The 27,196-nt window shown below is 36.1% G+C and overlaps 1 long non-coding RNA gene across 1 annotated transcript in view; it reads left to right on the top strand.

Annotated features, from left to right (window-relative positions):
* The window catches only part of LOC139768035 (uncharacterized), a 30,874-nt gene extending 16,568 nt beyond the window's left edge, over window positions 1–14,306 (top strand). Inside the window, exon 3 of the long non-coding RNA XR_011717269.1 lies at window positions 14,142–14,306. This is a non-coding gene — a long non-coding RNA (uncharacterized lncRNA). The remainder of the gene's footprint in view (window positions 1–14,141) is intronic.
* The last annotated feature ends 12,890 nt before the right edge of the window (window positions 14,307–27,196 follow it).

The following is a 27,196-nucleotide window of genomic DNA, read 5'->3' as shown; positions in this document are numbered from 1 at the left end:
AATTACGTTGTCACTCATTTAGCGTGAAAATATAACATATTCTATGCAGGAGGTGAGTGACACACCGCCATTTGACTCTCATCGCGTCTCTCTGATCCCGGAATTTGATCTAATGTCAGGACCCTGTCCAATGTCAACGCGAGATAAATGAGATACGATAGCCGTAATGCTAAATGTACGATGTAAATAGCGCGCCAAGCGGTATATAGGTATTCGACATGTGATTTGTCAGACTTCTTGATTTTATCGCTAACATGTTGCATTAACAGGTGTTAATTGAAATTATAATCTTTTAAATTAAATTTCAAGCTGAATTAATAATTAAGCTTATATATGATACGTATTGTAATATAGCATATAGATTCCTCGATTAAAACTAATTATTTGTATTATCTATATAAATAATATTTTCAATATAAGTTATCTCTTCAAAGAAGTACGTCATATACCTTCATCATTTATTGGTTCCCTCAAATATCAAAGTAGCAACAATTCAATGTACTTCAAAGTTTATTTTCAACACGCAGAAAAAGTAAAGGTTCGTGTAATCTCTCATCTTTCGATACGTCTTCCGATTCATTACCCAACAGGACCATTACGGCAAAGCGAGAGTTCTCGACGATTTATTGGAACTCTTAACGAAGTTCCGACAGTTAGATGGCTAAGTTACTCGTTAACAGCGGAGGGGCCGTGGTTTCCCGGGAAACAACCTGCGAAAAATCGCAAACAAACTTTGTAAGACGGCCAATCGCCGGACGGCGACTAATCACTCAAAAGTTATAACGAGAAAGATCCGGCCGTCGGTTATTACGCTAGAAGTGAAGAAAACAGGCGGGGGGGGGAGATAGAAAACCAAAAAAAGGACAGGAGCTCGCGGTAGTTGTCACGTGGTCAAGCTTTACGAATTTCCGCGAACAAAATCGAGTTACTACTCCGTGAGTACAACTTCAAGATGTCTTCTGCGTGGAATTCAATAATTCTTCCGACAATTCTGACTTTTACACTTTTGTCAGTCTTATCTTTCACAAAAGCGCTAGCTTTCAACTTTTTTCCTATTCTTTCAACTTTAAAACAGGGTATGAAACGTTCATACCCTTGTATCATGTATTTTTTGCAATAGCTTTAAACATTATTAGCGAAGAAATAAATTAATACACATAATTATAAAATTCCATGTATAATGAAGTAATATGTAAAGCGTACAGATTATATCTCTGATATATTGATTTTCTAAAGTTTATGTAATTTTCTACAACAAAGTCTTTACATATTTTATTAAGCCACATTCGATAATCTTTTTTTTATACTTGACTCTTAAGTAGAAAGATTGCATTTGACGGTGCATAGAAGTGCTATTATCGTATTATCACAGAGAAAGGTTGCAGAGAGGGTAATCCAGACGGATAGAAGGGAAAGGCATATAACGTGGTCGGGGGTCACGGGATCACGGGGCATGATTTCACGGGACGGTGGTTGGGTGAGTGTCATGCCATCGGATGGCAGAGCTATGTGCTTCATGTATCATGTACGGTGAGTTAAGAGGGGCGGGGGGGTGAAGCACGAGAAGACGGGAGTTTGAAAAGGGAACGGAAACAGAGAACGGTGTCTCCACACAGTGTGACGGAGAGCATTCGATTCGAAAGCAGATGTCGTTTCCGAAACACACGCCTCGTGCCCTGCATATTTATCCGCAAGAGGAACACGATGTCCTCCGTGAAGAACGGTAGCGGGAGGGATAAACGATTTTCAGTAGGTCCCGAACGGAGATTCACGATTTGATTGTTCCCGAAGTCGAAGGATGTAGTTGTTGGTGCCCGCGTTTTATTGCTTGGTAGCTTATATAAAATTTACATAACACGATTTATGTGAAAATTAAGTGACGTAATAAAATATTTATGCCCTGTGATATGAAAAGTAAAATGATAACAGTAATATATTGGGAGATATACTATTTAACAAAAATATAATTTTAAAAAATAGTGACGCTTAAAAATGGAAGGTAGAAGCAGGGCAGACAAACGCGGTTAACGGAGTCGTATTTAGGGACGCTTGCGTAGACGACTGTGGAAAAAGCGGAACAACGAGTTTATCTGTCCGCGAAAAACTTTGAACTCGGCGCACAGAGGAAATTTTACTCTGCTGATGGTTCGTTAGTAATGCCGGTTTTGCAGATAGAATCGCACTTTGAGAGTGCGGGCCCGCAGCAGAGATTTTTTTGTCAGCCAAGTAGAGTGCAGCGAAACGAGCGTGTCAAAGCTTCCGCGTGCTCCACTCGTACCTCGCATAATACTCATCCCGCATAAAAGTTAAGTAGTATGGAAACGAATGAATTTACATCGTATCTCGCACAATATTGTTCGTCGCGCAAATTCGACGAATGAAACATTTCACTTTTTCAATACTCATACCTTAACCCATTATTGTACAAAATATTTATTGTTATTTTTATTGCAATTATGAAGTACTGTTTAGACATTCTTATACGAGTAATATTATCGTTTGACAGATTTATTTATATTTATTTATTTATATGCATCACGAGAAATCAATTTTTTGTGACTAACAAAATAAATTGAGATCGGAATATTCAGTATTATTTTATTGACACACAATTAAAATTAAATATCTAAATCCCTATTATCTCTTTCTCTATTTTTAAATTATATCGTGTTATTGACCATTTGCCAACGATTAGAGATATTATAATAGAATGATGATAAAGTAGTTGGTAAAATACAAATTGTTACCAAGTTCTGTACGTTCTCGAATATCTTGTTTTTTGATGCAAAAATTTTTGTTCTCGTCGCGTGATAAAAAAAGATTCCCACATGAGTGCCTGAGGAACGAAGTGAAGAGGTTGCAACGAAGTTGTGGCAAAGCCTAGCGCGCATGGCTCTCTCGCGCATCATTCACGCTTCGTGAAACACATTCACGTCAATCCCAGGCGCCATAGTGCGTATGGTATAGGTCCTGGATTCCCCAGAACTACCCTTCTGAGTATGATCTGTGTACAGCTGTGATTACGGCTTCTGTATTGCATTTACCTGTCCATTGCTTCTACCATACATACATATTCTCCTGCTACCGACGCAATGTTTCAGAGAATCTCGTTTTACGATAACTGCAATTCATTTTTAATGATGCGATGATACGCATTTCTTTAAACACAAATTGTTGTTTGACTAAATTTTCCGAATTAAAAATGAATCCGTTGGACGCGAGATGAGTAAATATATTTGTTTATTTTACTTCAATAAGCTCCCTTCTGTTTTCGCATGAGTTATTTTATATGATTTAAATTTACTTAATACGTGAAACGATGTTTACATATTTTGACGAGAATATTACTATAGTATGGATGAGTTACTTTTATATATTTTTATAAATTGATACATCCTGCAATTTCTGCAATTAGGCAGATTTCAACGTATTTCCATGTGCAATAGTTTTCTAAAACATGTATTATTATCATATATTTTTAATTTCTGCAATGTGACGATAATTTCATCTCGGATAGTTTTATCTCTTTGTTCACAAAATGTCATAATATTACTTTTGGTACAATAATTTGAATTTGTCATCGTGATGTGTAAGCCGAAATTATGGACCCTTTTCACTGAATGCAAACGAGGATCGCCTCGAAAGCGGACCATAAACGATGCAGAACTTCGTTATAGTCATGGAAATCTCACTTGAGAAAGGCTTTCAAATTTTTCTCTGGACCGTCTTTAAGCTCGACGATACTTATGCAAACGCGCCTCGTGAATGTTAGAGAACCGACCGTAAATGGATGCTGCATGAAAAGACTCGTAAACAGGGCAACCCCGATGAAGACAAAAGAATAATGGCGCTCTTTTTAATTGTCGTAGACATGATTAATGAACAATTAACTTTTCAATAAAACCTTTTAATATTAAAAACTTTTTTCAAAATTCTGATATTAAAAACTCGTCGTAACTATATGTATAATATTATCTATATAGATTCCCTGAAAATTTTTAAAAAGTTTGAAAATATTTCTTTTTTCAAAATTCTAAATTTATAATTAGGTATAATATATTCTCTCGATACTTAAAAATTTTGTAACAATTTTATTTACATATTGTAATTTCGTCATATATTTAATTAGATGGATATAACAAAATAAAATGATATAACGATAGAAATCATAACGAAAAAACTACGCAAGAAAATGAAACATGCTATCTCAGTAAAATCTGAGTAAAATCCATTAATTCGAGACAAAAGCAAATCTTGCATACTTGACTACTTCTGACAAGTCTCTTTCCATTTCTCCTTTTTTTCAAAACGAAATGTCGCACATTGCGTCTTTCACGAGAAGACGGATCTGTCAGCATGTTCGTTACACCGGACGCTCGGCAACGAGCATAAAGCACGAACCTTCCCAAATAAATTGAGCAAACGAAGCGATTCTCTGGCCGAATGTCGGAGAAACGAATAAAGAGGATCGACAAAGCAGGCGAGGAGTAATAAATGAGGTCGGGGTGTGTGTCGGGGCTGGAAGGTCGGCTAGTTTTACAGTTCGTGTGCTATACGAAAGAGAGTTATACTCTCTCTCGTCAAACGGAGAACTGACGAAGTCGCTGAGACAAAGCAAACAATTAGACATCGTCACCCTTAATGGAAGAGATGCCGTCTAATGCTACTATTATCAACCAGTCTCCTTTTTCGTATTTTTCGATAAGAAGACCGTTTTTTTCCCTAAATGATTGGCGTTTAACAATGTAATAAATTAATGATAGTATGTGTAATATTACTAAAATGAGTGCACATATATCAAATGTCTTTTTATTAAGCAATGATGATATCTTGTTCAATACTTTTAATTTTTACTGATATACCTACTATTTATCATTTTCCATTAAAATCTGCCATAAGCGAAAAACAATTATACACCTGTTTATTTAATAAAAAATTAGATGACAGTTTATGTTCATATTTTTTTAACTTTTTATTTTTGGACAAGATAATAAACTTTGATAAGTAAAATCGGCAAATCCGAGATTTGAATTATATTTTACAAATACAGTTATTATATTTATATTTAGAGATTAGATTGTAAAATGTATAAATCTGAAAATTTTTGATTGACATCGAAGGATATTAATCATACAAACGTGATTTTCTTGCCATCTTGGATGAAAGCAACGCTTAGGAAAAATACGAGAAATACTTTACGCGCTGTCCCCAAAGAGGCATAATTCTGTCGATGGTTGTCGTGCAATGCACTGCGTACAGCAGTCGCATCTCGTAGTTACCCTCTTGCGCACGTGACTGGATGCAGTTTACCCACTCGACATTTCAAACACTCAAAACTCGAGTTAATCGGCGAAGCGAGAGGGTTTACTCAGAGCTGTTCTACGTAGGGATGGTTGCGCAAGTTGCCAGCGGGATGAAAAGGGTCGGTCGATGTTGTGTAAGAGAAAGAAGAAAAAGAAAGAGAACGCGAGAGTGGAGGTAAAGAGAAATAAGGAGGAGAGAAGGGTTCCGGGGGAAAAGATGTCGAGGAACGAGGAGCGACTCATCGTAAGGGAGGTAGAGAACGGTTTACCAATAGCAAACTACAAGCTTACAACTCGGCTGTTTTACCAGGGCGTAAACTAGGTCGAGATTTTCTAAGTCACCATCAGAAAAACGTGCTGGAATCAAAGTTGCACGAGGAGATTAGGATACGCTGATACCATTAGGATAAACATATACCGAGAAAGATAATTTTGTAGGAATATTCACACTGTTTATTTTTTATATGTATTTGAACAAATAATTTACTTAAACAGGACTTATTTCAAATAAAAGAAAAATAATTTTAAGAAGTTTTATTTAGGTAAAACAAGCTTTTTTTTAAATTTGTATAATGATGCTAAGGAATATAGTGAGAGAATAATAAACTTTCCGTCGCATTTGTTTGCACTTAGGATGTCTTTTACGAATTAAACATATTAATATTGTATATAAAGCATTGTACATTTACTATCAAGTTGAAATCTGTAAAAGCACTAACGAGAGTTGTGTATATAATATATTGCATGAAAAAATACGAGGATTTTAGCGTGCAGTTTTTAAAATTAATCACGTTGGTTGAACAAATCGCAAGCACGCCGGAAGCCCGTGGGCGTGTGCTGAGAGACGGAAAAATAATTAAAATCAATCGGCGGAGCGCGGTGAAAGGGTACGGTATAAGGTGGATGACGGGTAGAAGGAGCGAGAATAAATACCCACCTAACGAGCGCGGAAATTGACGGACCCGTCTGAGGGTGCTTGAATCCCGGTACTTTCCCATCGGAACGTCGGAGGTCGAGCGATACCTTTGTCCCTCGTTAAATTCCAAAGGCAGAGCAATATTTTGCCCTCAACGACACCCACTCCTCCGCGCTCTTTCGACTTCGTTCCACTGCCGCGTTGGACGCCATGGACGTTCATTGTAGACGGCAAAATAAATATAATATCGATGAATTTATTTAATGCCGCGTTTTTCTCGAGTCACAGATACGAAGTACAAAGGGTTGATTCGCGCGGAACGGACCCTCTTTATCCATATAGGTATGTTATTTTTTAGTTATCGTGAGACTTCGACTAACGCGGCGGCATCTCAATTAGCAGCAATATCGTGTACGAGCAAGCGTCCGATCTCTGAACGCTTACACCAATTAGAACACTCTAAGGACGAAGCCTGCGTCAGCCTGCAGTCGATCTCTGCCCTTCGGCCGTCCCTTAGGGTCCATTCACCGCATCCTCGCCCTCTAATTAGTCTGTTCGATAAACTGGATTACACCCATCTCGCACACATCCTTTATTCTCGTTTGCTTCCACGTTGTCCATTTACACAGAATTGGATCATAGCGTTTGGACATGTCCGCGGTGAGTTAATATTTTTATGCGTAGCGTAAAAAAAATCTCCATCTATATAAAAATACTTTTAGATAACATTCTGCACATCACAAGTTTAAATGTGCGGACTGTGTATAAATTTTAAACATAACGTAATTTACAAAATTGTAATTTGTTATGATTTTAAAAATTGCAAAAAGTTTAATAACTTTGTTAATACAAACATTAATCTACTGAATTATTAGTTTCGGGTATATTGCGTATATTCCGGTATATGTTGCGCATACAATATTTTATAAATATTACTCTCTCTCTTTACAAATGTGCTCAACACGAATATTTGATTGCTTAATTACAGTATATTACTGTATGATATGATCACGCATGTTCGAAATCAATGTAAATTTCAATTCTTCTTGTTTCTCTGTCTCTCTCTCACACATTCTTTGTTTTGGTAAAATATAAATTATACAACAAACAGCTGTTAACACGTAAATTAAAAATATATTCATAAATATATTATTTTGCGAAAATTGTGTTACTTATAAATATGTAAATTAATTCGGTTAAATTTGATCGCACAGGAAAGTACGACGTTATAATGGTCTATCAAAAAGAGTATCACTGCATTCTAGTCTGGGCAAAAATGTTGAAATTCTATTAGAGATTTTATGAATTATAGAATAGACGTTTCAAAGGTATTATATACCATATACTTTTGTATTCCTTTTTTACTATCAGTGGTAATTCCAGAAAGGCCCAAACACTATCCAGCTAATAAATGATTCAAGATATGTGCGTATATGCAGTAATAAATAAGTTACCTATAGCATTTTTTCACATCGCGGAATCAAATAAATGATTTAAAAATTAAAAAGCGGAATGATGTCCGGGACTAAAAGAAATACACGCATGGCACCGGTAAATTTACGATCGTGAAATTGATGGCTCGTCCGTGGGAATGGCGCAGTGCGTCTTCTTTTAGACGATTCCTATACACTCCATCTTCGGGACAGTTAAACCGTTCGTAGCCAGATAGCGTTACAAGGTCGTCCGTAGTAGTGTAACACCGTCGGAGAATTCAGCCCTACGGCCTCTGAAATATCGGCGAAGTTACGAAAGTAGCGGGCCTCGGGAGCCATGGAGCGAAACTCCCGGAGACCATTGTTCGCCAAAGCCGGTAACTTCGCGGAATCGCCACATACATTACCTGAACGAGTGGCGAAGGGCGATGCTCTACGTATCTTTAACTTTGCGTCTTTCTACCATTTTTCAGGCACCTTAGTGCCAATAACGGCCACCTCCAATCTGCCTTTATCGTGCGTTCAATAGCGACATGATTCTATTAAAATTATGTCTTGTTTTTAAAAAGATTTAACTAACATCTACGAAATATCATGCATATACCGAGCACACACAGTTTATAACGTAATGTTGGGATTATTTTTTTATTTTTTTATACATAATTATTTAGCAAATGTAAATATCGTAATTAACTTCGCAAATTGCTGCTTGCAAACCGAATTTGATAAATATTTATTAAATTATTTATTTTGAATATTATAACGTAGATATTCCAATACACATAACAAGCATACGAAGCTTTTATTATAATACAGAATTATAATGTTTCAGAGATATAGCCATATGAAATCAGTCGTTGTATAAACATGGTTTAAATTAATTTTTAATTATTCTTTATTAATTACTAAAATATATTTATTTTTAAATTATACAAAAAAGACGTTTTAATTTACATTTTATCAATTTTCATTACATAATAGCAGTAGCACAGACAAAATACACGTGTTATAATGTTTGTGTTGCTGTGTATGTCTATTGATAAAGTGATGGCTATCAAATATTCTTCCTTCGATCGGTACCGAGTCAATTAATTAACCAAGAAAAATAGAGGTCGTTGCCATGACGAACCCTATACTCGATATTCATTTACGTTGACGGCTATATTACGTCGAGTGCTTTGCTTGTTTCCCTCTCGTGCTATTAGTGATGTGTAAAGAGACGTCCTGACGGTACCTTACTTGAACTAAATTGCATGTCAGAACACAATGGAAAAGATGGGAATGAGATCGATTACGGTATAACGCGTTACACGCGGTTCGGTCAGCGAAATTGCGGCGATTTTCTTTTTCTATCACGGATGAGCTCGCAGATAATTCCTCGAATCGTTTCGTTCCGGCGATTCGTATGTAATATTTCGCGTGACTGTCGACCGTTATCGGAGACCACAGTATATTTAAGCTCTATCTCTTATACCTTCGGCTCCAATCGCCGAAAATGCTGACTTTGAATGTGAAGTATCCGCCATTAATTTCTGGTCTATACGCGTTCTGGCCTTCAGCGTTCGTTTGTAATGGCGAATCATCGACGCGTCAATTATGCCGTGTGATTAATGGTTCATTCCGTAGTCATCACTCATCTCCCTAAAGGTGGTAAATGGTGCGTTCTTGAAAGGAAAATTCCATCCAAACACGAATAATTTCTTACTTTATTATGACATTAAATTTGTCTTAACTTCCTTGATTTTTACCGTGCATAATATTTCTTAAATTTTCAGGCACTCTTGACATTTAAAATTATTAGAGAGGAAAAGATATTAATAATTGTCATATATTTAAAACAGTTAAGATATGATTTTAATTATAACGAAAAAAATTTAGTTTGCATATAATATTTCTTGAAATTTTTATACTTAAATTTATTTGAAAGGTAACGATATTAATTATGATATTATTATATTATACACCTAGAATTTAGGATATAATCTTATCTCTAGCAAACACAATTTGGAAAATTGTTTTGATGCACCTATTACTCAAAGATTAATCAAGATTCAATTAATCTTAAGTTTTAAACAATTAATAAAGATTTTCCTTAAAAGTATTTGGATTGAAATAGATAAGAGGGGATTGCAAATTTCTAATTTAAAATATCTTTAACAGTATGTTATCTCTGTAACAATCTAATCATGTAAGCTTTGAAGTGTTAATTTACGTTGTACATATCGCACGATCATAGATTTTTGATACACAAAGAATGAAATAGGGGACAAGCTGGAAAGAAAGGCAAAGGGTATTGCGAGTGCTTTTCTCTGATGTAACTCACTTATCAGGGTGAAACGGTCGCGCTCCCTCTCTTCCTTCCCGATCTCGTTCTCGTGAGATAGGATACCATCTCTCTCTGTCCTATCTTTGCATTCTATTCACCTTCCCGTAGCCTTCCTGACGAGGAAGGAGCAGCATTCCCCATTACTGATAAGATACTGATCGCGATGTATGTACACCCACCGGCACTAATCCGCACGGTGATCTGATAATTGAGCGAACGCTGGACGCCGGAAATACGTAACAGCCGTTACTGTCACAGTAACGTCGATGCGGGATTACGAGTTGTTGGTCATCCTTGCTCGTAACCAGGGTCAATTTGTGGTACCCACAAATCACGCCAGAATCACCGGAAGTGTCCGGAGCGATGCGATTTTACAAAGCCACGGCGAAAACAATGCACTCTTTCTGCGAAAGATCAAATACGACATGTATTTTAATGATTGTCGCTTTTTTAATGATTTATATAATAGAGTATAAGCCGAGTTAAGCCGATTCTCTCACAGGTCTAAAAAATAACAATATACAACTATAATGAGTTTTTATATTAAATTATATAATATATTCCGAAGAAAATCGCGCGTAGAACTAAAATGTTAAAATAGATTAATAATAAAGCAACTAGGATATTTATTGTGTCTCGAAATTTGCGAACGTTAATTATGTTGCTTTCTCGCAATTTATCAAAAGTTACTGTTATGGCTTTTAGTCAAAGCTATATCTAAAAAAACGGGAGGTTATAAGAGTAATTGAATATGAACTGAGGTGCTAATTTAGAGTTCGCTGTTATAAAGGATGTGTCGTTTGCGTTTTGCAATTAGTTACGTTGCATAATGAAAATTTAGTATCATTATGAAAATTAGCAATTGTTTCTATTTCGAAGCGAAACATGTTTTAATTGCTAATAAACACGTTCACGCAGAAGCCCATCGCCAGTTCCGCGCTTTATAATTATTGCAACGGCACACTGGGCTAACTTTCCAACTAACTTTCCGAATGATATCGAAACAGTTTATCGAGTGGCGGCAATTTAATTGATCATTTGCCTTTCCGTTGTCATTAATACAGTATTAATTATCACGTTCGTGATATTTTAATGTGTCACTTTAATTGCATGCATTTCGATTTCGTTGGTGGGACAGCCGACGAGCACGGTTGTCCGTGTCCGCGTATTTCGGCCGGAGCTACTATTCCCCTTCCGGAACTTCGCGATAAATCTCGATTAATCCAATCGAGGAGCCGTCGCGCGGACGCTGGCGCGTGACCAATCCCGAAGAAGCGATTGCCAATCGACGCTCGATTCGCCAGGATAGACCTTCCCGTTTAGTTAACGTAGTCGCTTCTTTGATTAGTTAACCCATTCCCGTCTTTGTTCGCAAAAGGGCGACGGGATGTACAGTTCCCTGGAGGGTTTCCTACCGTAGACACCCCCTCCACTTTGCTCCCTTACTCTTTACAGGATATCCTCTCGTACACTCTATGGACTGAGATGAGAGCGGCCGCTCGGTCGGAAAATCGCTTTAAACCGCGCCGACTAATATTAACTTTCTCCTATCGTTTCGCGAAATTCCCCAACTCTTTTTTTTCTCTCCATCGCGCATGCCGGGCAGCGGGATCGCAAAAGCGCTTTCTCTCCCTACGGGGCGCACGCCCGCGCCGGACAGTGCTCCGAAATTTCCTTATTTGCCGTTCGGACGGCCGGCTTTGTGTAAACTTCGTTTTATCCCGCAAACGATGAATGTTTTCCTCCTTCCATCTTTCCACCTCCGCGATCGATACGTCTGGAATTTCGTAACGAGCAGCGAGATCGGTTATATGAGTCACGACAAGACCCGAGGTATAGTCACGACACACCAAGGTCACATGTAATTAACCACCTTGCACACACCGCTGTGCAGTGATCGATTAGAACTTTCGATCCGTGAAACGTGACGCGAGTGATGACTATTAAAGTTCAGTGATTTATTAGCAGCGCAAAAGAGGGGGAGGCAAAACGGAAGAGAAAAGAGTCACGACTAGTGAATCAGGTCACCGTTTCAATCGACAAACTTTATGCAAACCATTTTAGGGTCGCAACAAACTGTCGCGTCAGCAGTGAGATGGTAAATGGTAATGCTTTCCGCTTATACAACCCAGTCACATTCTACAACGAGCATAATTCACACGAGGCAACTATAATAATAACCGCCTGCTAAAGCGTCGCGACATGCATCCCGTGTGAGCATGTATAAAAAAGTAGAAGCGTCTTTCACGTGCGCTTTTCTCGAAATGTTCTTTGCATTTGAGAACATCACTTTGAACTATAATCGCTTAAATTTAGCTTATCAACAGATAAACTATGCTTTCCTTTCGTATTCCATTTAGCGAATAATTTCCAAATCATTAGCAAAAGCTTGTATCCGCACCCGGCTTATGTTATTATACTCGCACTTGTATAGATTCGCTCTGGATTTCAAGGCTGGATATTTAGGTTTCTTATATTGAATCGCTTAGAAGATTATATGGCTGCGTACGCATCCGTTGGAATCGTGTAAGAAATTCGAGCGTAAAATAAAGTCGAGCGTTAATGTTTTATGCGCTTCCGTGGGGAACGAAAACGCCGGGATGCAAAATATTGACCCGCTTAATCAGCCGCTCGGAGTGAAAATATTGGCCGACAGCGATCCGCGCGAAGCATAAAATTAGAAGAGACTTGCGGGCGCGAACTTTCCGGCGCGGCGTCAGATGAATCGACGAACGGGAATTCGCGTGACGCGATTGAGAGACGCGGCCGGACGCGGGTAGTACGTCCCAAGGGGTATAGGACCTCAAACACGCATAATCCGGGCGAAATTACTGCGTGCTGGCGAAAAGCTCCGCGCGTAAGTTTCGAAAGCGGACGGGCCTCTGTGCACGGACAAATATGTACTCTGGGGTAACCAAACACACCCAGTAGTCTTTCACGTGAGCAACGCGCTCACAGCTGTATGTGCTAAAATACCCATGGCAACATACGTCGCGTACAGCCCGCGCTTCGTAAAATGCAGCATTAATCCGGCCGTTTAGCTGGGGGCGCGCGAACCTTATTGCAAAAAAATTTCGTCGGAAAGCATAGGTTAAATATATCAGTACGCACAAAAATATTATGCAGAACGTTTCGAAGTCCTCGCATTTTTCTATGCGACTCAATTCAGACTTTGGACTCGGCCACAAAAATAAATGGTCACGTATCAAAAATAGTTTCTTCTCGACGTTGCTTTAACAGAAATTGTGTTTGACATTTGTGTATGTCGAAAGTATTGAAAATGGAAAGTTGAAAACTTGCCAGCGATGATGGATTTCCATGAAATTTTTGCTAACGACAAATCGGCTTCAAATTTGTCAGCCCTGAAGCTGAAACGATATTCAATAACGACGGCATAGCCTCTATATAAAATAAATCATATTCATAGGGAACATGCTACAAAATATTCGGCCCCAATATTTTTCCATTCCCGATATAATAACTTCTAACTCACTTTGCGGCCATTCGTGGTCATATACATGTCGCCGCAATAAAATCATCCTCTGCTTCACTTTGCACAGATAAAGTGCTTAATATTTTAATCGCTCGTTTAACGAGTGCGATGCCCGTGAGAATATTTCGCGCTTTGCAACATGTCCAATCAAAATAGTCGATTGGTTTCTCGGTCGCGAAATAGTCGACTGAATAAATCTGCTCGCGAAACTGTTTTATTCGGCGATTTTATAAATAAATATTATTGCGCAGACATATGTAATCCTTGAATATTGTGTAGAAAACGAGAGCTTATAATGTGTAACTTGTCTAGTGAAGTTGCTAAAGGCTCTTCTCTTGTTTACAGTTATCTTATAATAATTTGTGCGTGAATTTTCAATTCTTACCTTTTTCGGATTAACAAATAATAAAAGCTATTGTCTTGAATATTGGCGATAATATTATTTCAATTATATTTAAAATATTTAAAATATTATATCTGAAAAGGGGCCGTTCTTACAAATTACTCGTTCTGCTACCATCCACGCGACTACGATAAATCACACGACTACGAACTGATAAAGTGCACACAAGAGTTTTTGACTTGTTAACGTTAACGTTGTTTTTCTGTATACATGCATATTTAATATGCCGCATACACATACAACATAAACTTTCTTTTCACATTACAGTATAATGAACAACAACAGTGTGGAGCAGCCAGATCCAGATAACATAAAGATGTTCGTGGGACAGGTACCTCACGATATGGATGAGAATGATCTGAGGATGATGTTTGAGGAATATGGTCGAGTGCATCAGATAAATATCCTGCGGGACAAGATCACCGGCAGTCATAGGGGTGAGTCATTGAGTTTCTTTAAATTTGCGATTGCATGCTCAAATCATCCAGTTGCAATAAAATTTTGCATTTAATGAAAGAGTGGTAAAAAGCGCATTTTTTTAATTATTTGCGACATAAAGAACTATTTTTGAATAAATAATTCTAAATTAACTTTTTAAATAACTCCATCTAACAGATGGAGATAGATTTATTTCTATTTCTTTGCTATTTTGCTCAAGATTTATTAGAGTCTTTAATTATGTGACAGAATTGTATATAAACAAAATGTTATGAATTATGAATGTGTATCAAACGTTACAATATATTCTTGTTAGAAAAATTATAATAAGAATACTTATAATTTAACAAATATATTTAATCAGCATATTAGCAGTTTTTCAATATTCTCTTTTATAAATATGAAAAATAGTACGTAATATACTCTTCTATATAATTTTAATAAATGATAATTATTGCATTATACTTAACTCTTTTTCGATATATTTTTCTCTGACTTTTTTTCATTTTACGTGAATAAATCAATAAGAAAAGCCGGACCTAGCTGTACATAACTTTCATTTTGTTATCGACAAATTTTCCAAATCTGTTCAACATTTATAAAACAAAACAGAATCGAGCATGAAAATCGGTTTACGCACTTACACTGTCACGAATGTCACGATCGTCGACATTTCGAAGTTAACGGAATAGCATGTTGAAATGAATACGCGAATAGTTGTAGAAAGAGAGAAAAAGTCAGGGAAAATAGACGCATTTACGAGGGTATAAAGAACGATAGACCGTGAGACATGATCGTAGATCAAAATTAATTCCGGATATGTTCGACCCCTATGATATCACGCGAGAATTGTTTGAGAATTGAATATATTTCGTTTTTTATGGAGGATATAGATGGATATCCTGTATTATTGTTTTCGTACTTCTCGCAGCTAATTGCGATGCGATACTATAATTATGATAAATAATGAGAAATATGTCATGAAAAAGATATATATAAGAGACGGATTACGCGAATAATGTTAATACTATTTGATTATCAAATAATTGGAATTCCGATGCATCTGATTTTTGAAAACCGTTCTTCAAGTTGAATTATACCAATAAATTCACTGAATAGGTTAATTCGCCGAAAATCATATTTTCCATTAAACTGATCCCTCAACATTTTCGATGTAATCGAATTTTCAATATAATTGTTGCGCTTTACTATTATTGATGTAGTCTCGTAATGGAGCGTTTCGATATTAGGTATTATTCCGAATAATTTGGCTTTTTTCAAAATTCCAACCTAATTGCTAAACGGATATAGTATAATTGAATAATCCTACATGATTGTGTAATCAATTAATTCTTTATCAAGTGTCACCACAAATTTTCTAAATTGAAAATGTAATTATAGAAAGTAGATAAACAAATGTAAGAAGTAATAACGGATAGCACTTCAGGATATAAAACTAAGAAGTTTTTAAAGATTTGTAACATGTTGTGTAGTGTAACTAAAAAAAAGTATCGAAGAAAATATCTTTGAACAAGATTTTCATGTAGGATTAGTAAGATCATAATATTTGAAGAAAATTACTTTTTATTGTTTCCAACCAACATCCACATCAGATAAAGAAAATAAAGAAAGAGAAACGCGAATACAACGATTGATATGTAGTTAGGAACGGTCGCTGCTATAAACCTTCCTCGGTATATCGATCGGAGGGCGAGAGAGCAACCCCACGAGACTCTCTCTTATGTCTCCCCACGTCCGAATACAGACGCGCTTGTAACGTGGCTGTCACTGAAATATGCACGTACTCACTAATAACGAGCCTTAACGCTCGCTAAACGTCGTCTGCATCGGTGAAAGTTTGCACAATTACTTTCACTGTACAGATGACTTCAAATTTGCAGCCGATGTGAAAGTCAGGCATTGTGTGGTAACCCGATTGTACATGTTAAGAATATCGATTTCTGTGCGGCCGAAGTTCGCCGTGGATATTACCAAGCATAATTATGATCGAGTCACTGTCGAGTTTTCTATAATAACGAGCAGAAAAAGAAAAAGTATTTCATTGTATCATTCTTGTAACAAATAGTAGCTAGAAAACTATGCATTTATGATAAATACCTTCTACTGGAAACTTAGAAAACTACAAATGTATAATAAACTAAATTATATTAATTTTTTTATAAGTACATTAAATTACATAGATCACAGACAACGGGCAATTTAAAAAAGTTACTTACTTTAATTAAAAAATTATTAATTATGATATTATTTTTATATAATTTTTTTACAACTTATAGCAATTGCTTTCTTACAATTTGATTTGTAAATAATATACGTGTAATGTGTGTGTATACAAAAGGAGAAAAATAGAAGGAAAGAGAGAAGTTTCAAAATTTTATTGTACTTCTTATGAAGCTACTTAATTTTTTTAATTGTAAAATTATTTTTGATTATGCAGAAATTACTTTCCAAAAATTCAATATATCAAATATGGAAGATAAATCAATTGCTAATGTTATCTTATTTCGCAGTTCTTGGTAATTTAAACGAATTTTCTTGACGAAGCAGACTTCAGAAATCTTCTGCAGATAAGTAGATCTATATGTAAAATGTACGCGATGCACTATCCGAGTCGGAAGGCGCGAAATGTTAGGATTCTGAGAACTTCCGGAATAATTAATGTGGGCGAATTGTAAACGTCATGCGCACCTGCAAAATTGATGGCGGCAGGCAGTACAACTGGGATGAAATTCGTTCCCCATTGTGAAAATTTAACTTGATTACCATGACGTAATGGTGAATTAATGTCCCGCTCGCGGGCCGTTTGTTTAATGCACCGCATTTTAGATTCGAAATCTCTGTCAACGTGGAGTTTCAATTCTACAATAAAACGAGCTAATTACTGTTTCCCAATTAACTTTTAGTTGACAATGTCATGTTAAGCAATCTCCTCATCGCCTTCCTCGTCTCAAATTAAAATCGATTTTATAATATCTTAAAATGAACCAATTACCACACTTTTTATCAGTCTAATAAGTGGTCATAAGTGGCGTTCTGTAAAATCTCATTTGTAAGCATTGAATACACACATACACATACACAATCGGTATAAATTGTACTACTTAAGTAAAATGCATACCGGAATAATAACACTCGACATGGGGTGAGGTGGCTCGTCTGTCGCTGGCCAAACAGCGAGTCAGAAGGTAAATTCCACAGTGCATCGAGGCATTTTATCTCGACGGTAGAAATAAAACGCTAAAATTTCCAGAAATTCTATATTAATTAAGCTGCGGAGTCGAGCTTGGCATAAGCTCTACTAAAAATTAACAAGGGGTACTTGTGGAATATATTTGATTTACGCCAGGATAAATTTGAAGTTTAAATTATTCACAGGAATACTCGTAATTTCACATAATGAAAAAAATTTCTTCAGCATTGATAATTACAATACTTTAATCTGTTTCTCATTTATTTAATTTTAGACGCTTCCATAAAACCAGACTTAATATAATTAACTCTATTATTTCGATAAAGTATTTTTAGTTGAAGTTAAATATAAAAAGCATAAAATACAGCATAATGTGACTAAAGGCACTTTTTTGATATTCTATTTTTAATTAATCAAATTACTTTGAAATTAAACGTATGTAAATTCGATGATATATTCTCTATTGGTGAACAAGTTTATGATATAGTTTACAATATACAGACATTTTAAGCAAAATTATTTACTAAGAATACCAGCGAAAGTTGTTTTGAAATAGGTATTCTTTTCCGATTTACTTTTATACCAATTTCGCGACTACTTTATTTAGCGATCTATCGAGTAGAAAAAGAGTTGACTTAATAGATTTCTCACCTTTGACTCCTTATTTAAAAAAAATTTTCAAGTAAATTGTCTAACAATAAGAGAATGATATAAATATATATGTATATATGCATACTGTATCTGATAATTATTGGCACAGCGCTTGTATGCAAGTAGAACGGGTGGAACGGAATAGAAAAGTGCTCTCTCATTTTGTGATAGAGCACTTCATCGGCGTGATTGCAAGCGCATGAGGAAGAAAAGACAACTTTTCGTCGATTACAGTTGCTACGCATATGGTGAGACATTGGGAGGAACGTGCTTTTAGCAACGGCAGTTTGCAATAATGCGTAATGTTAGGCTGTCTTTTGCCGCTGAACACGGGATTCCGTACACGGATGCATACTCACATTCACAGATCTTTATTAATTAATTTCTCATTAATTATTGCGAAAATCGTAAAATGTTAGAGAAATTTACTACTCACTATCAGTTTAACCCGCTCTACCTGCACACAAGCGCTGTAATTTTTCTAATTTATGGCCCTGTGATTATATTGACCATTAAGGGCCTTCTATTGCAATATGCATATTAAGGTAAGCTAATCTCATCACAAAGTAACTTTACCGGGCATTTACATAATTAATTCGGGTATTATCATATTAATTCGGGTATGTCCACTATCGAAATACGAGATTTATGCGAAACAGATAAAATGGCCGAAGTCATCTGCTTTGAAATCAATATCGCCAAAGTGAGCAATCCATGGAATGTTCAATTTGGTGAGTCAATAGGAGACAGCGAACTCGCGGCAAACTCCTTTTATGCCCGATTAAAACAAGTGCGGAACCGTGTTCGCAATGAAGATCTTCGAGATTGCCATCGTAGCCAATATATCGGAATCCCGAAAGTGTCCGACTGCGCGCCGCTTCTTGTCGCAAAGTAGCGGAATTCGATACCTCGCTACTTTGTGAGACACGATATGGGAACGACAAGGACGACAATAGGATTCTCTGCAAACAGGAAGGACGGGACTGCTGTCTCCTGTCGCACAATTTTCCGCGTGGAATTCCGTTGCTTCCGCCCGGCGAAAAGACGTCGGGAAATGTTTTAGTTAAATTAACAGAGCTTGCGCGCGGCGATGTTTCCCTGTGTCGATTGCGAATTCCTCTTCGACAAGCTTCCTGTTATTGTGCGGATATACAGTATCGTTGCGAGGCGGCGTTTGTCTCTTCTCTTGCATCTTCGTTTCTAAAACCTTCTCGCACACTCCGGAATACTCTGCGCGCGAATCGCTCGGAGAATTTGTTTGTCTTAAACGGAAACGCGAATCGACCTTTCGCTGCTCGTTACGCCCGTAGAAGTACACTCTGCTATTAATCACACGGTCCTATTAATCGTCCTTAAAGTCGTGCCATGCTCGCGTCACCTTGCTCTTTCACGCTGAAGAAAGCCGAACTTCGTCGACGTTACTATCTTTAACGGTCGCTATAAAGATCGGCTCTACTATTTGTCAGTCATGTATAGTGCCTGGAAATAGCTCGAGAAAATCGATACCCTTCTTAAAGGCTATATACCAAGTGTACTTCATTCTAATCGTCGCGCGTTCACTGTAATCGATTTCTCTTGTAAAAATATTTTGATAAATGCATACGTGCAGTAATCTTCAAACATGCACGCAACAATTGTAATTTCTATCTGTCTCTTTTTACTGATTCGAATATTTTCCTGTAAAAATGTTATAGCAATATTTGTAGATTTATCTTTTTATTCCTTGAATTCCTTAATTTTATTTTATTTTTACAAGTAACGATAATGTTATATATGCCCGAACTCCGGGATTCTTTTATTTCGAGAAAGATGTCAAATAAGAATAGACAAATATGGAAGGACAGGCATCTTTTCGCAGTATACGCACTGAGATGCGTGCTCCGAGACGAATTGTATTATACAAGCCTCCGGATGTCAACGTCCCGATAGAATGATATAATCACTGCAAATCCAAGTGTGTTATTTTAACTGAAACTCTTCTTACACATTTCTTGCCGTTTTAAATAACGTCATTTAACACGGTTGAACGTATTAATACGATTAAACGTGTTAATTTAACACGCAACAAAACATGTAAAACGAGCTTCAGTCAAATGTGTCATTTTTAAACGTTTATACGTATAGAAATAACACACTTGGATTTACAGTGATGTCTTTTGTGAGCGATGCGTTAATCGGACCTTTATTCAAGTAGAGGAACTTAATAGAGCGGAAAACTGAGGTCGAGATCTTTAAAATTATTGACAATATTTTATCATAAGTAATAGTTCTATTTATACAAACTTTACAAACAAAGTTCTATTAATATAAATGTTGGAAATAATAATAAAATAATAATGGATTAATAATATAGGTTAATGCTTAAAACGCATGTGAATATAGGTGCATGTATATATATAATTGTATGAACATTTGTGTATGTATATTATGCGAGTGTACAGAGAGATACGGAGGTCGGATAGAATAATCGATGGGAGAGACTTTATTTTTAATGTTAATATTCTATCCGATTTATAAACATTTATTTATAATTTACAAACATAAATTGTTAAAAGTGAGACAAAAGGAATTAAAAATTAAATGCATATGTGTGTATGTATGCGTTTGTGTATGGGCATAGTAAAAAGTGTGGTGGCCGCGTGTGCGCCTACCAAACGGCAGCCCGGCATCACACTAATCAACTGCGTGCGGGCAAACGCGCTTTCTCGCGAGCGTGTTGTCGCATCGACTAAAGTTTATAAACAAATTCAGCAAAAGTACTCATCGGCCTGCAGTCGACGTTCTAACGAAAAGTCGAATTGGGCACATTAAAGTCGTGGAATAACTATACGACTTGCAGAGAGCCGCAAATGGTTTTTTGGGGTAACATCACATCTTTACACACACACACACACACACACACACACACACACACACACACACACGCCACCACAATAACAGCTAACTCTAAAAAAGATTTATTCGATTTCCTCTAACATGTGGAGGAAAGAAATTATAAAAAAGGATAATCAGAAGTAAAAGAAACAGAAACCTTCTTAATAATTTAATCTTTGTCGGAGGATAGGATGGGGGATGAAGAATACTCGGAGGAAATGGTGGAATAGGAAAGAGGGAGTAGTTTATAAAATAAAGGAAAAGAATGAAAATTTTCGAACTGTTTTGAAGGAGTAAATATATAAATAAGCTTGGGTATGATCTGATGAAAAAACGTAACAGAATTGTTCCGAGGGAAGTGGTAAAGTCAAATAAGGGGATAAAAAAATCGGCCCACTAAAGGAGAGAAACAAGAACAAAGAGGACGTAAATAAACACGCGAATTTCTTAACCTATTTAAGTACGAGATCTTCTTCGCAGTATTCGCGTCCGCTTATTTCTCTGATTTCGATCATACTCTTATTTACATACTTGCTTCTCCACAACAGCTCGAAAATTTTCATTTTTTTTTCTTTTATTTTATGAACTACGTTTGATGGCACATCGGGTTTGTCCAGTGCTTGGAACTGATTGTCTGGTCATTCTTGTGATATAAGTCCTTAGCGGTCGGATGGGTTGTCGCACAGTCTGATGTTGATGGTAGATTAGTTGGGTCTCTTCGATTTTATTACTTTGAATAGTTTTACAAAGAACCGGATATAAGATGGTACCCTAAATAATGGTAGATGGATATAAAAAAGAACTAAAGACTGACTGATTGACGATTGACACTAAATTGCGATAACTGGCTTTTTTTTAAAATAAAAACACGATTGAAGACTATAGTAAAGAAGAACGTAATTAATAAAAGAAATGTAACTGATCGACTGAAAAACGAATAGGAGTAAACGAATGAAGACTGAACGAAGGATAAAAAATAACTGACGCGGATTCTCGTGAATTCTCTTGAAGTCGCAGTTTATGTACAGATTTCTGGGAGTGGATTGTGGAATTGTCAGATTTTCCAAGTTCTTAGGAAATTTTATTTCCGTTGAGTTGTCATAAAATACAGAAGAATAAAAAAAAGGAAAGATATTACTGGGACCATGGATCTCATAAATACTCTACTGATTTGGCAATTGTTATAATAATATATTCGGTTTTTCCTCTTATTATATGGCTATAGGAAATTAAGCTATCGATATTTTATAAAAGGTAGACTCTTCAGGACATAATAATAGTCAGAGACAAATGGAAATAGTAAATAATCCAAACGCACGCATAGCCATAACTTTGAAGGTTAAAAATTGAATTTTACAGAACAGATTTCTTTAGTTCATCTGTTTTCGCATTATCTTCTTTTGAACAATATCGCCATAAATCCTTTATTTTTCGCCTAATGGTTATTTTCTCATGTCTCTTTGTCTTCGAACTTTTCCAAAGGCTACCGAAATCGTGAAGAACGCAGGAGTCGTCGTACACTGTGCACTTCAGGATTACGCGAGAAACTTTAAACGAAACTCTGGCGCGGAAGTATCGCAAAGCTGCTTCCGAGCGTGCTTGTGTTCCAACACGAGCAAGCCGGATTCAAGGTAGTTGTTGGTTCTTTTCGCAGGAGAGTAACGGACTTTTCGAAGACAGATAAATTTTTGAAGTCCCATAACGGCACCGCCGAGCTGATAACTGAGTATGTCGTATATATCGTGAGTCAAAAAGCTTTAGATAATTGCACAGGGATTTCAAAGCGTGAGGATACCATGTCATTTTTCTCAAAATATCAAAGGAAATCGTATTGAACACACGAAATGCACTTTTCTACAATAGGATTAAAGAATTTTCACGTTTCAGAGATAGTATAGAAAAGTATTTAAATCAAGTCCAGTTGCAAGAATATGACAAATAAAAAATTATTTTGATTAACTGATCAACAGCTGCAATTTTGTGTAGCAACATAAATAATTCGTTAGCTTCAAATTGATATTTTCGATATTTCCGTTACTAACTATCTTAGCTTGATAGATAGTTTCAGAAATCTCCTTTTACTCAAGTAAAATTGCTTTTAGCAATGCAATCCAATTTCACTTTGCGCGATGCAAGCATGAAAAAGTGTGACCTCTAACGATTGATGCAACTTATCCCCCGCTACGTTCTATCTTTGCCCACGAGTTCGCGGTGCCGAAATTAATTGCGGTGGCGGATCGACGATACCTACTGATGACACCACCGGAAACAGCTCTAATTAATTGGCAAACTGCTCCCGCGCCAAGAACTGGCACGTGCTTCCAGTCGGCAAACGGCACTTGCTTAGTATTTCCGACGCCCGCTCGTCGATCACTCAGCCTTAATGACGCCTTCTGCCCTTTGTTCATCCCTCGAGCTGGATCCCACTCGGCATTCCATCCGTGCTGCAAGTGCGTGTAAATACAAAGACCGGCTGGTAAATCTCGCGCGAATTAATCTTCGTGACGCGCATCTCTAGAATACTCTCACTATTCTTTTAACGCTTAAAAGACACAAATATATGTCAAGTTGCTATAGGGCAGGATATCGATTTTTAATCTAAATTGTGGAATTTTAATCGTCAGTTTTTCAAAATCGATTATTTCCGCAAATTGGTAAATCTTACTTTTAATCTGTTCTCATAATTTGTTTAGAAATATCACAATTTTATACAGGATATATAGGAAGTATTCTTTTTATATTTCTATATCTATTGACAAAAATTATAATTGATTTTTCTTTAACAGACATAACAAAGGGGAATTTTTATTTTATTTCAACAGTTTACCTTATAAGAAAAAAAAGGAATCTGTAACACGCGTTTCAAATATCTCGTTATTTTTTCCCTTTCATTTATTTTCTGCGAATCACGAAAATGCCAACTAACTGGGATGATAAAAACACGAAAGGTGGGCAAAACGAACTGCTTTAATTTAAAGTTGCGTACGGGATTTGGGACTTTTACTTTTCGAGTTACCCCCAACGACGAGGGCGGTTCTCCCCTACGGAATCCTCCTGCCGCGAACTCGTTACGTTTTCGTCGTAGGGAATTACGCGACTTTGACTAAAGCCAGTTAAAGTCTCATCGGAGTTGCGACTAAACGGCTCCTGATCCCCGTAATCTTGTGGAACTCATGGCATCGGCCACTACCGGGCGCAGTTTCAAAATTTCATTGATAAATGTCGACATTGTTAACAGATAACGTTTCTTAAAAAGCAAACGTACTTTCGCAAAGCAAAGCGATTATTAAATTAATTCTTTAATTTCAATTCAGTCATTTCAATTACCATCATGCATTTATTCTAGCAAGCAAAGATAAATTTATATAAATTAAAAGTTTAGTTAAAACATTTTCTATTATCTGTATTTATTAACATTTTTCTAAATCTAAACTATTAAAAGTTGCAATTATTGAGAAAAAATTTTAATAAGAATTTTGCACACTATATTTTTGTAAGAAGCAGATTAAATTTAAAAAAAAAATGTCACAGAATAATATCTATTCATATAGTCATAAAAATACGTTATTAACAAAGCTTTTATGTTTATTATATTTCTAACGTGGCCATGACACTTTATAAATTACATTTGTCAACTGATATCAAATGTAGTGACAATTTTCTTTTTATATTACATCCATTGAACGCAAGAATTTATGCTTAACAATAAATACGGCATGGTAAAAGTTCTGGCTGGCAGCCAGGATTACAAGGAGCATTGCGAAGTTTAATTTCTTGAATCCTCGTCGAAAGTCTCATTTCTTCTTGCTTTGCGTTTGTACTTTTCTCCTCTTTCTTCCGTCTTCCGAGTTCCGTTACGCTCTTAACTTCCGTTCGTCCTCTTCCCTCCATCCCACCGTTTCGCTTCTTTTCCACCTCCTTGCATCTCTTTGTTCGCGAATATAGGACCGCGGGAATTTCTCGCTTCTCTTGCCATTACGCCGCGGCAAAACTGCCATCGATTGCGCAAATATTTGAGCGCTTCTGCGAGGGCAGACAGGAGAGAAGAGAGAAAGAGAGAGAGGTGCTAGAGTGCAATGTAACCGTATTTCGGCTGATTCTGAAAGTAAGTCGGGTAAATTTGCACGGAGCTTATCTAACCACGGCAGGTGTCGACTGCCTTCGAGACTTCGAGATATTCGGCTACGGTTAGGACACCATATAGTTCCGACCATTACGCATATTTAACGAAGAATCATAACACGTTGGTTCGTTGTATTCAATTTTCGACTATATATTGACATAGAATTTCCAGATATAGACACTCAATCGAATTTTTCGATTAAAGAAGCTCTTATATTGAACATAAAAGTCATCTAAAATTTAAAAATTATAAAATGTTTAACATTTGCATGCAAATTTTTAATTTCCTCTTTATGGCATTTAAAAATGCAACATTTTTTCTCAATATATCTAAATATAAATACTTTTATAAAACTTTATATCATTAGCAAAGATCGCAATGTGAAATGTTCTTAGAAGTTGCGCTATTTTGTATTCTATTTTTTAATTTCCTCTTTTTATTTTTTCTTATGTAATATAAAACCTATTATAGATGTGTACATGTATTTTGACGAAATAATATAGATACTCGTTAACTTGAAAACAATAATATTTTATATATTTTATGTTGAAATTATTTAAACTGCTTTCTATAAAGGAAGAAATTTCAATATAAAAGACAGGTTTTATTATGCTACATAAAATTGTTTATTCGGATAGCTTTATTATTTGAAAAATTACACTGGAACAGAGGAAATCTATTAAAAAGGGAATTTTATTTTATTATTTTAACAAAATTAAGAGTATATCACAATGTTCCTTCCAGCTTTTTATACGGAGAATTTTGTCTTCCTCATAAAAATGCAGAAGCTATATTTTCCTATTTACCGATTCAAATATATTCCGATAAAGATTGTACTGCGTGCGCGCACACACCATGTTTCTCTCGATCCACAAAGAGAACCATTGGATATGGCTTGGAACGGATCCCAATATTATCTCCCATTATGACGTACATCGGAATCTTCCGGGCAATAAGATCTCTTTCTGAATTTATGAGAGCACACTTGTAACGGTGACCGGCGTAACAAATCGCGTCGATTTATCACGCGTTTTTCGCCTGGTCAAGTGTGGCCCTATCTATGTACCAGATATAAATACAAACACTACTACACGCACGGGTAACAGCCCATCCGACAAAATCTAACTCACCACAAAGCGTTAAATCGCGCTGCGTTTGTTTTTCCTGGTCAGAATAACATGTCGAAGAGGTCGCAAATATATATATTTCTGTCACCAGCGTGTGTCATCGTCATGTTTCGTCAATTCGAAATTCGAATCAAACGCTAACAATCGTGCTATATTTGAAATGATGTGAGTGCGAAAGTGAGATATTACGGAGAAATCATGATAACGAAAATATCATGAAGATATTGAATTAAAATTCTTTGTAATGATCATTTGTATACGTTATAAACACTTTAATAACGATAATTAAATATGTATGTTAGTAAATATGCAAAAAAAAAAAGAGATCCTTTCTATGGTATTTAATCCAATTTTTTTAATTTTTAAAAGTATTATTAATTTGCAAATTTTTATTAGTTTACAGATTAGAATTATCTTGTTAAATGTCCATTTTCTGCATCTTTCTTATCTTAAACAATGTGTTTTAAGATTTAAAACATTATTTTGTTTAATTTTTAAATTAAATTTAAGAAAACGTTATAATAATATGCTCAAACAATACTACATAACACCGTATAACATTGTTAGAATTATTAATTGTATACAGATGGAATCTTAAAGATATTCCAAAATATTTTTAGAAGCAAAATTTTTTTGAAATATATTCGAGACATTTGTAATTATTTAATTAGTGATTTTATTTCCTTGTTTTGTGAATTATTGTGGTATAGTAGATAACTCCATTTCATTTCGCATAAGTAATACGACATTATTTCTTCAATACTTTTTATAAGATCTGCTTCCTTGCGAATGGCAACGGTATCGCTTGAATAAAGAAAAAGGTGATATACCCACGCGAAAACGGGATTGACCCGATTCCGCAGTGGAAACAGTAGATCAACTCGATCAGCCGCTCTTA

The sequence above is a fragment of the Temnothorax nylanderi genome, unplaced genomic scaffold (assembly GCF_030848795.1).
Source record: "Temnothorax nylanderi isolate EJ_2023f unplaced genomic scaffold, tnyl_v1.0 TNYL_tig0002_pilon, whole genome shotgun sequence".
Classification (NCBI taxonomy): Eukaryota; Metazoa; Arthropoda; class Insecta; order Hymenoptera; family Formicidae; genus Temnothorax; species Temnothorax nylanderi.
The sequence above is the reverse complement of the archived record's forward strand: the minus strand, read 5'-3'. Positions and strand labels throughout refer to the sequence as shown.